Source organism: Lactuca serriola, chromosome 9, assembly GCF_051521515.1.
Source record: "Lactuca serriola cultivar US96UC23 chromosome 9, Lser_US96UC23_V15, whole genome shotgun sequence".
In the NCBI taxonomy this organism is placed as follows: domain Eukaryota; kingdom Viridiplantae; phylum Streptophyta; class Magnoliopsida; order Asterales; family Asteraceae; genus Lactuca; species Lactuca serriola.
In genome coordinates this window covers 74,710-87,420 of record NC_136416.1, presented here as the reverse complement: position 1 = coordinate 87,420, position 12,711 = coordinate 74,710, and positions in this window count along the sequence as shown.

Sequence of the window (12,711 nt, the reverse complement as noted above, 5' to 3'; positions counted from 1 at the left end):
TTACATTGGTGGGTTTGAAAGGCATGACTCAATTTGAGATGCTGCAAACAACGTAAGAAGGTTATTATGGGTATTATTAGTTTTTGGTAATGTAGGAAGATTGCTACTACCAACAGATTACATGATGAAATCTGTACATGATTTATCTCTTTCAACCCCACCAAAACAAAATGATGTTACTGTTTCTTCCAATCCTAGTTTTTCAACCAACCCATATGACAAATGGATTTCACGTGCTAAAAAGATGAAAAAATTATATAACTGGTTCCAAGGGTACATAAGCTTCAGAACCATTTGCAGGAGTGGACTAAATGGGCAAATAAGAAGGTATGCATATTGCACGTAGACTTGGTAAAGGCAGAGGAATTATTGATTTCATAGAGGCAAAAGCACAAACACTTGGTGTGCATACTTATAAAAACATTGATTTCACCTCCCAATAGTAATTTTAATCCCAAAAAAATTACAAGTCTGTATACATGTATAGAGAATTCTTGATACTTTATCCAAAGAAACCATAGGGTTTAGGGTTTAGGGTTTAGGGTTTAGGGATTAGGGTTTAGGGTTTAGGGTTTAGGGTTTAGGGTTTAGGATTTAGATATTGTGGGGTTTACCCAATATGCCAGAGTTAGGAATATCCCACCATTTGCTAACGGAAATAGCTGTGGCATCCACAAACATGGAGATTCCTAGTTGCCTAGGAAGAAAACAACAAATAATGGGGTTAAAACCCATTTCAATAAGATAAGAACCACTTTAAAAGGAAAGAACCTTAAGAAAACCGGGATCAAACTGACATGCAAAGCACATTTTGAAGGAAAATTGCTAAACCGTTTGCTGTCAATTCCTTTTATTTTAAAGATATTCAAATAATATCCAAGAAACCTAAATCCAAAACAAATAGAATTAGATCCCTTAATTTCCACATTAAAGGATAAAAATCCAATTATTTGGGATAAACCGGACATCAAAAATCTTTAGGAAAAACTAAAAGATCAATAAATGGTTGTTTTTATCATAAAAAAGGAAACAACTAACCCAAAAGTAGTACAGTCTAAGGATGACGTACTCAAGCCCGTGTACCGACGGGCAAATATCCCACAACTTGCTAATAGAAACAACAGTGACACCCAACGAGGTGGAGATTCTTAGTTGCGTAGGAGTAAAACAACAAATAATGGGGAAAAACCCTTTTGCATTATTAAATCCACTTCAAAAGATAAAAACCTTAAGGTTGCGTTTGTTTTGCAGAATGTTTTTGAAATGAATGAAATCTGTCAAAGGAATTGGAATCTGGAGGAATTGGAATTTGATTGTACCAGAAACTTAAATGCGTTTGGTTGACATGGAATGGAATCTGTTTTCTGTTTTGTTTGTTGATTGCCAAAGGAATTGGAAAATGATTTTAGTAATTTGACAAAAATACACTTTGTAGTGATTTTTTTTGTACCTTATTCATATTTATAATAAACATAGCAAAATTTTATATAATTACAACATTTTTTTATTGAACTCTTCTATAAAATATAAATAAAAAAATAACTAACTTGTATTTCATCGAACACATAAAAATCATAAAAATATTTTTTTAAAACAAATAAACCGATTATATATAATATAAAGCAACAAATGTCATTCATTATTTCCAATCTAAAATTAAAAAAAGAAAAAAAAAAGTTAAACAAGCAATATTGAAAATAATGTCTGGATACCTAGTTCATAATCATATCACTCTTCCAACATGAACCTCACAAAATCCTCTCGATCTTATCCTTCCAAATTCCAAAAACTTAACACGGTTTCCGGATCACGCATTATTTTCCTACTTGCTTTGAACTTATCCAAGGCACTCAATGATTGCATCTTTGAAATTTCAGGAATCACCATCAAAGCTTTTTTGTACTTCTGTTTCTCCTAGTATTGCTTGATTCATGCTATTCGCTGCTTTTTCAAGTTTTTCTCGAAGAAGGTTAGCTGCAATAGTTATTCCCTTAATAACATCATCAACTTTTTTTCTCTTCTTTGAGCCTATGTTTGGAGAATCTTCATTTTCTGTGGTTTGTTCTTCAAAACCACCTTCTATTTGTTCAGATTGTTCTTCATTGTTTGCATCTTCTTCCATTTGGGCAAAATCCTTGGCTTTATTCCCTTGAGCTCTATCCTTCCCAAAGATGATACATAAATCCTCGTAATGAGGAAATATCTTATTTCGCCATTTTCCTGCCTCTTTATGAACCTATTTTGTATCATAAAAGGTTAGCACATTAAATTATAATATAAAATAATTAAGAAGTAACAAATATATAAAATAAATTTAATAATGTACCTGTATGTAAGAATCCCAAACCGCTGGTTCAGCTATTACCGAATGAGTGGAGCTATCATAGCCAAAACCACTAGTGTTCGTACCATTCACCATATCATAAACGACTTGTCAATCTTTTTTCATGGTTTTGATCCTTGACTCAATGTGAGGTTTACCCAATATGCCAGAGTTAGGAATTTTTTTCCTTCAATGCAGTTTCTAGATATTGTAAGTATCCAGATTTAAAACCATTATCAGCTTTAAAACCTCCCATGTTCACCATATTTACCAATGCTTCCACGAGCTTGGCATCTTCGGTTATCGTCCAGTTGCGATAGTTTCTGCCTTTTTCCATCACACCTACAATTATAAACAAAAAAATTAGACGAAACAATGAATGCAATAAAAAAATACCCAACCATATATATAACAAATATAAATAGACAAAACAAATTAAAGTTCATTATTAAAAATAACAAATGTGGCACATATTCGTTCATAGTAAATGATAAACATAAAAAAAGGAGGAAGGATCAATGTGTAGTATTCCAAGAATCAAACATAGTTTGCGTTAAGTTGTTTCTAAATGTAGTCCACTCGGTTGATACACCCACATAAGTGATATGATCATCGTCTCCACCGCCGACATCTCCGGTTCCCTCGTCTACTTCAAATCGGTTCTCAATTGGATCAATTGTCATTTCCTTCCTTATATAATTATGAAGAAGACAACATGCCATTATAATCTTATTTTTTAGATCAATTGGACTATATGAGTTGTCCCTTAAAATTCCCCATCTTGCCTTAAAAATACAAAAACATCTTTCTATAACATTTCTCGCAGTTGAATGTCTCGTGTTAAATAATTCTTTAGGTGTAGTTGCTTGGTATCCAGCACGCCAATCATTCAAATGATATCTTTGACATCTATACGGGGCTAAGAAACCTTCACCATTTGTATAACCAACATCTACCAAATAATAACCTATATATGTAGTATAGTTAGTGTAACTAATAATTAATAACTAATAGTTATCTACAAAACCAATTATTATACATACCTGGTCTCGGGACCTTCAATCCATGTGGCCTAAGTAGGGCATCTCGAAGCACTCTACCATCCGCAGCTGAGCCCTCCCATCCCGGTAAAACATAGATAAATTGCATATCTTGTGAACTCACCCCTAAGACATTTGTGGCAATATCATTTTTTCTTGTCCTGTATTTAGGCTTGTCTTTAAGTGGCACTAAGCACTTTATGTGTGTTCCATCTAAAGCTCCTAGACAGTTCTACACGAAATACAAAAAATGGTTTTATGTCATATCAAGCAACTCGTGTATTGATTGAAAATTTTAGAAGGAGTACTTATACCTTGAACCACTTCCATCTTTGATCTGTAGAGTTTTCTGTAACAGGTTCGGGTTTCTTAAGCAAATGTGGATGCAACCTTTTCACCGCATTGCAAACTCTGGTGACAATTTTGCTAATTGTTTCTCCCGAACGCTGGAAACGACCTATCATGACCTGATTCTCCACATTATGTGCAATAATGTGAAGAAATATGGCCACTTGCTCATCAATATCCGTATGTCTAGTTGTTCTTAACCCACCTAATGTGTGAAGCATTTCACACAACTTTGTTAAACAACTGCGGGTCATCCTAAGGTGTGATATGCATGTAGTGTCGCTTTTGTAAGCGTATTTATGCAATATTGCTTGCCGATCCACATTCGTCGATATGTTTTTGATACGTGATTTACCTCTCCTATATATTTGTAGTAACTTGCATACCGTGATAAAAAAACCATGTAACAATTGTCATAACTTCATTCCAAAATGTAACGACTATTTGACTTATACTTTTTGATGTTTGCTTATAGTTAGACTAAGTCGTGCCATTTCCTGATCATCTCCCATAAAAAAGAAAATTATTCACTTAAAAGACATAATATTATTACTTTAATCGTTAATTAATTGTCACATTATACAAAAAAGATGGTGTCCATTAGTACAACACATGATCAAACGACTAGAAAAATAATTCAATAGAAGACTTCATGGGTAAATATAAATTCAAGGGAGTAAATTTGTATTTAACATATTTAGAAGGCATATGATGCATATGATGCAATAAGTAAAAAAGACAAAATTCAATCAAACAACCTGTAGCATTGTATGGTGTATGAAAGGCTACATATAGCTTTTTTTCTTTTCCTCATCTCGTGTACAACATAAAGTTTTTCACATTATATTTGTTATTTGGTTAAATAAAGAAATCAACCAACATGTTAATCAAATTGTAAATACATGAAAGTAACAAATCTGCCAACATCATTTTGTGAATTTACATTGGTGGGTTTGAAAGGCATGACTCAATTTGAGATGCTGCAAACAACGTAAGAAGGTTATTATGGGTATTATTAGTTTTTGGTAATGTAGGAAGATTGCTACTACCAAAAGATTACATGATGAAATCTGTACATGATTTATCTCTTTCAACCCCACCAAAACAAAATGATGTTACTGTTTCTTCCAATCCTAGTTTTTCAACCAACCCATATGACAAATGGATTTCACGTGCTAAAAAGATGAAAAAATTATATAACTGGTTCCAAGGGTACATAAGCTTCAGAACCATTTGCAGGAGTGGACTAAATGGGCAAATAAGAAGGTATGCATATTGCACGTAGACTTGGTAAAGGCAGAGGAATTATTGATTTCATAGAGGCAAAAGCACAAACACTTGGTGTGCATACTTATAAAAACATTGATTTCACCTCCCAATAGTAATTTTAATCCCAAAAAAATTACAAGTCTGTATACATGTATAGAGAATTCTTGATACTTTATCCAAAGAAACCATAGGGTTTAGGGTTTAGGGTTTAGGGTTTAGGGTTTAGGGTTTAGGGTTTAGGGTTTAGATATTGTGGGGTTTACCCAATATGCCAGAGTTAGGAATATCCCACCACTTGCTAACGGAAATAGCAGTGGCATCCACAAACATGGAGATTCCTAGTTGCCTAGGAAGAAAACAAAAAATAATGGGGTTAAAACCCATTTCAATAAGATAAGAACCATTTTAAATGGAAAGAACCTTAAGAAAACCGGGATCAAACCGACATGCAAAGCAAATTTTGAAGGAAAATTGCTAAACCGTTTGCCGTCAATTCCTTTTATTTTAAAGATATTCACATAATATCCAAGAAACCTAAATCCAAAACAAATAGAATTAGATCCCTTAATTTCCACATTAAAGGATAAAAATCCAATTATTTGGGATAAACCGGACATCAAAAATCTTTAGGAAAAACCAAAATATCAATAAATGGTTGTTTTTATCATAAAAAAGGAAACAACTAACCCAAAAGTAGTACAGTCTAAGGATGACGTACTTAAGCCCGTGTACCGACGGGCAAATATCCCACAACTTGCTAATAGAAACAACAGTGACACCCAACGAGGTGGAGATTCTTAGTTGCCTAGGAGTAAAACAACAAATAATGGGGAAAAACCCTTTTGCATTATTAAATCCACTTCAAAAGGTAAAAACCTTAAGGTTGCGTTTGTTTTGCAGAATGTTTTTGAAAGGAATGAAATCTGTCAAAGGAATTGGAATCTGGAGGAATTGGAATTTGATTGTACCAGAAACTTAAATGCGTTTGGTTGACATGGAATGAAATCTGTTTTTTGTTTTGTTTGTTGATTGCCAAAGGAATTGGAAAATGATTTTAGTAATTTGACAAAAATACACTTTGTAGTGATTTTTTTTGTACCTTATTCATATTTATAATAAACATAGCAAAATTTTATATAATTACAACATTTTTTTATTGAACTCTTCTATAAAATATAAATAAAAAAATAACTAACTTGTATTTCATCGAACACATAAAAATCATAAAAATATTTTTTTAAAACAAGTAAACCGATTATATATAATATAAAGCAACAAATGTCATTCATTATTTCCAATCTAAAATTAAAAAAAGAAAAAAAAAAGTTAACCAAGCAATATTGAAAATTATGTCTGGATACCTAGTTCATAATCATATCACTCTTCCAACATGAACCTCACAAAATCCTCCCGATCTTATCCTTCCAAATTCCAAAAACTTAACACGGTTTCCGGATCACGCATTATTTTCCTACTTGCTTTGAACCTATCCAAGGCAGTCAATGATTGCATCTTTGAAATTTCAGGAATCACCATCGAAGCTTTTTTTGTACTTCTATTTCTCCTAGTATTGCTTGATTCATGCTATTCGCTGCTTTTTCAAGTTTTTCTCGAAGAAGGTTAGCTGCAATAGTTATTCCCTTAATAACATCATCAACTTTTTTTCTCTTCTTTGAGCCTATGTTTGGAGAATCTTCATTTTCTGTGGTTTGTTCTTCAAAACCACCTTCTATTTGTTCAGATTGTTCTTCATTGTTTGCATCTTCTTCCATTTGGGCAAAATCCTTGGCTTTATTCCCTTGAGCTCTATCCTTCCCAAAGATGATACATAAATCCTCGTAATGAGGAAATATCTTATTTCTCCATTTTCCTGCCTCTTTATGAACCTATTTTGTATCATAAAAGGTTAGCACATTAAATTATAATATAAAATAATTAAGAAGTAACAAATATATAAAATAAATTTAATAATGTACCTGTATGTAAGAATCCCAAACCGCTGGTTCAGCTATTACCGAATGAGTGGAGCTATCATAGCCAAAACCACTAGTGTTCGTACCATTCACCATATCATAAACGACCTGTCAATCTTTTTTCATGGTTTTGATCCTTGACTCAATGTGAGGTTTACCCAATATGCCAGAGTTAGGAATTTTTTTCCTTCAATGCAGTTTCTAGATATTGTAAGTATCCAGATTTAAAACCATTATCAGCTTTAAAACCTCCCATGTTCACCATATTTACCAATGCTTCCACGAGCTTGGCATCTTCGGTTATCGTCCAGTTGCGATAGTTTCTGCCTTTTTCCATCACACCTACAATTATAAACAAAAAAATTAGACGAAACAATGAATGCAATAAAAAAATACCCAACCATATATATAACAAATATAAATAGACAAAACAAATTAAAGTTCATTATTAAAAATAACAAATGTGGCACATATTCGTTCATAGTAAATGATAAACATAAAAAAAGGAGGAAGGATCAATGTGTAGTATTCCAAGAATCAAACATAGTTTGCGTTAAGTTGTTTCTAAATGTAGTCCACTCGGTTGATACACCCACATAAGTGATATGATCATCGTCTCCACCGCCGACATCTCCGGTTCCCTCGTCTACTTCAAATCGGTTCTCAATTGGATCAATTGTCATTTCCTTCCTTATATAATTATGAAGAAGACAACATGCCATTATAATCTTATTTTTTAGATCAATTGGACTATATGAGTTGTCCCTTAAAATTCCCCATCTTGCCTTAAAAATACAAAAACATCTTTCTATAACATTTCTCGCAGTTGAATGTCTCGTGTTAAATAATTCTTTAGGTGTAGTTGCTTGGTATCCAGCACGCCAATCATTCAAATGATATCTTTGACATCTATACGGGGCTAAGAAACCTTCACCATTTGTATAACCAACATCTACCAAATAATAACCTATATATGTAGTATAGTTAGTGTAACTAATAATTAATAACTAATAGTTATCTACAAAACCAATTATTATACATACCTGGTCTCGGGACCTTCAATCCATGTGGCCTAAGTAGGGCATCTCGAAGCACTCTACCATCCGCAGCTGAGCCCTCCCATCCCGGTAAAACATAGATAAATTGCATATCTTGTGAACTCACCCCTAAGACATTTGTGGCAATATCATTTTTTCTTGTCCTGTATTTAGGCTTGTCTTTAAGTGGCACTAAGCACTTTATGTGTGTTCCATCTAAAGCTCCTAGACAGTTCTACACGAAATACAAAAAATGGTTTTATGTCATATCAAGCAACTCGTGTATTGATTGAAAATTTTAGAAGGAGTACTTATACCTTGAACCACTTCCATCTTTGATCTGTAGAGTTTTCTGTAACAGGTTCGGGTTTCTTAAGCAAATGTGGATGCAACCTTTTCACCGCATTGCAAACTCTGGTGACAATTTTGCTAATTGTTTCTCCCGAACGCTGGAAACGACCTATCATGACCTGATTCTCCACATTATGTGCAATAATGTGAAGAAATATGGCCACTTGCTCATCAATATCCGTATGTCTAGTTGTTCTTAACCCACCTAATGTGTGAAGCATTTCACACAACTTTGTTAAACAACTGCGGGTCATCCTAAGGTGTGATATGCATGTAGTGTCGCTTTTGTAAGCGTATTTATGCAATATTGCTTGCCGATCCACATTCGTCGATATGTTTTTGATACGTGATTTACCTCTCCTATATATTTGTAGTAACTTGCATACCGTGATAAAAAAACCATGTAACAATTGTCATAACTTCATTCCAAAATGTAACGACTATTTGACTTATACTTTTTGATGTTTGCTTATAGTTAGACTAAGTCGTGCCATTTCCTGATCATCTCCCATAAAAAAAGAAAATTATTCACTTAAAAGACATAATATTATTACTTTAATCGTTAATTAGTTGTCACATTATACAAAAAAGATGGTGTCCATTAGTACAACACATGATCAAACGACTAGAAAAATAATTCAATAGAAGACTTCATGGGTAAATATAAATTCAAGGGAGTAAATTTGTATTTAACATATTTAGAAGGCATATGATGCATATGATGCAATAAGTAAAAAAGACAAAATTCAATCAAACAACCTGTAGCATTGTATGGTGTATGAAAGGCTACATATAGCTTTTTTTCTTTTCCTCATCTCGTGTACAACATAAAGTTTTTCACATTATATTTGTTATTTGGTTAAATAAAGAAATCAACCAACATGTTAATCAAATTGTAAATACATGAAAGTAACAAATCTGCCAACATCATTTTGTGAATTTACATTGGTGGGTTTGAAAGGCATGACTCAATTTGAGATGCTGCAAACAACGTAAGAAGGTTATTATGGGTATTATTAGTTTTTGGTAATGTAGGAAGATTGCTACTACCAAAAGATTACATGATGAAATCTGTACATGATTTATCTCTTTCAACCCCACCAAAACAAAATGATGTTACTGTTTCTTCCAATCCTAGTTTTTCAACCAACCCATATGACAAATGGATTTCACGTGCTAAAAAGATGAAAAAATTATATAACTGGTTCCAAGGGTACATAAGCTTCAGAACCATTTGCAGGAGTGGACTAAATGGGCAAATAAGAAGGTATGCATATTGCACGTAGACTTGGTAAAGGCAGAGGAATTATTGATTTCATAGAGGCAAAAGCACAAACACTTGGTGTGCATACTTATAAAAACATTGATTTCACCTCCCAATAGTAATTTTAATCCCAAAAAAATTACAAGTCTGTATACATGTATAGAGAATTCTTGATACTTTATCCAAAGAAACCATAGGGTTTAGGGTTTAGGGTTTAGGGTTTAGGGTTTAGGGTTTAGGGTTTAGGGTTTAGGGTTTAGGATTTAGATATTGTGGGGTTTACCCAATATGCCAGAGTTAGGAATATCCCACCACTTGCTAACGGAAATAGCAGTGGCATCCACAAACATGGAGATTCCTAGTTGCCTAGGAAGAAAACAAAAAATAATGGGGTTAAAACCCATTTCAATAAGATAAGAACCATTTTAAATGGAAAGAACCTTAAGAAAACCGGGATCAAACCGACATGCAAAGCAAATTTTGAAGGAAAATTGCTAAACCGTTTGCCGTCAATTCCTTTTATTTTAAAGATATTCACATAATATCCAAGAAACCTAAATCCAAAACAAATAGAATTAGATCCCTTAATTTCCACATTAAAGGATAAAAATCCAATTATTTGGGATAAACCGGACATCAAAAATCTTTAGGAAAAACCAAAATATCAATAAATGGTTGTTTTTATCATAAAAAAGGAAACAACTAACCCAAAAGTAGTACAGTCTAAGGATGACGTACTTAAGCCCGTGTACCGACGGGCAAATATCCCACAACTTGCTAATAGAAACAACAGTGACACCCAACGAGGTGGAGATTCTTAGTTGCCTAGGAGTAAAACAACAAATAATGGGGAAAAACCCTTTTGCATTATTAAATCCACTTCAAAAGGTAAAAACCTTAAGGTTGCGTTTGTTTTGCAGAATGTTTTTGAAAGGAATGAAATCTGTCAAAGGAATTGGAATCTGGAGGAATTGGAATTTGATTGTACCAGAAACTTAAATGCGTTTGGTTGACATGGAATGAAATCTGTTTTCTGTTTTGTTTGTTGATTGCCAAAGGAATTGGAAAATGATTTTAGTAATTTGACAAAAATACACTTTGTAGTGATTTTTTTTGTACCTTATTCATATTTATAATAAACATAGCAAAATTTTATATAATTACAACATTTTTTTATTGAACTCTTCTATAAAATATAAATAAAAAAATAACTAACTTGTATTTCATCGAACACATAAAAATCATAAAAATATTTTTTTAAAACAAGTAAACCGATTATATATAATATAAAGCAACAAATGTCATTCATTATTTCCAATCTAAAATTAAAAAAAGAAAAAAAAAAGTTAACCAAGCAATATTGAAAATTATGTCTGGATACCTAGTTCATAATCATATCACTCTTCCAACATGAACCTCACAAAATCCTCCCGATCTTATCCTTCCAAATTCCAAAAACTTAACACGGTTTCCGGATCACGCATTATTTTCCTACTTGCTTTGAACCTATCCAAGGCAGTCAATGATTGCATCTTTGAAATTTCAGGAATCACCATCGAAGCTTTTTTTGTACTTCTATTTCTCCTAGTATTGCTTGATTCATGCTATTCGCTGCTTTTTCAAGTTTTTCTCGAAGAAGGTTAGCTGCAATAGTTATTCCCTTAATAACATCATCAACTTTTTTTCTCTTCTTTGAGCCTATGTTTGGAGAATCTTCATTTTCTGTGGTTTGTTCTTCAAAACCACCTTCTATTTGTTCAGATTGTTCTTCATTGTTTGCATCTTCTTCCATTTGGGCAAAATCCTTGGCTTTATTCCCTTGAGCTCTATCCTTCCCAAAGATGATACATAAATCCTCGTAATGAGGAAATATCTTATTTCTCCATTTTCCTGCCTCTTTATGAACCTATTTTGTATCATAAAAGGTTAGCACATTAAATTATAATATAAAATAATTAAGAAGTAACAAATATATAAAATAAATTTAATAATGTACCTGTATGTAAGAATCCCAAACCGCTGGTTCAGCTATTACCGAATGAGTGGAGCTATCATAGCCAAAACCACTAGTGTTCGTACCATTCACCATATCATAAACGACTTGTCAATCTTTTTTCATGGTTTTGATCCTTGACTCAATGTGGGGTTTACCCAATATGCCAGAGTTAGGAATTTTTTTCCTTCAATGCAGTTTCTAGATATTGTCAGTATCCAGATTTAAAACCATTATCAGCTTTAAAACCTCCCATGTTCACCATATTTACCAATGCTTCCACGAGCTTGGCATCTTCGGTTATCGTCCAGTTGCGATAGTTTCTGCCTTTTTCCATCACACCTACAATTATAAACAAAAAAATTAGACGAAACAATGAATGCAATAAAAAAAAATACCCAACCATATATATAACAAATATAAATAGACAAAACAAATTAAAGTTCATTATTAAAAATAACAAATGTGGCACATATTCGTTCATAGTAAATGATAAACATAAAAAAGGAGGAAGGATCAATGTGTAGTATTCCAAGAATCAAACATAGTTTGCGTTAAGTTGTTTCTAAATGTAGTCCACTCGGTTGATACACCTACATAAGTGATATGATCATCGTCTCCACCGCCGACATCTCCGGTTCCCTCGTCTACTTCAAATCGGTTCTCAATTGGATCAATTGTCATTTCCTTCCTTATATAATTATGAAGAAGACAACATGCCATTATAATCTTATTTTTTAGATCAATTGGATAATATGAGTTGTCCCTTAAAATTCCCCATCTTGCCTTCAAAATACAAAAACATCTTTCTATAACATTTCTAAAGCTCCTAGACAGTTCTACACGAAATACAAAAAATGGTTTTATGTCATATCAAGCAACTCGTGTACTGATTGAAAATTTTAGAAGGAGTACTTATACCTTGAACCACTTCCATCTTTGATCTGTAGAGTTTTCTGTAACAGGTTCGGGTTTCTTAAGCAAATGTGGATGCAACCTTTTCACCGCATTGCAAACTCTGGTGACAATTTTGCTAATTGTTTCTCCCGAACGCTGGAAACGACCTATCATGACCTGATTCTCCACATTATGTGCAATAATGTGAAGAAATAT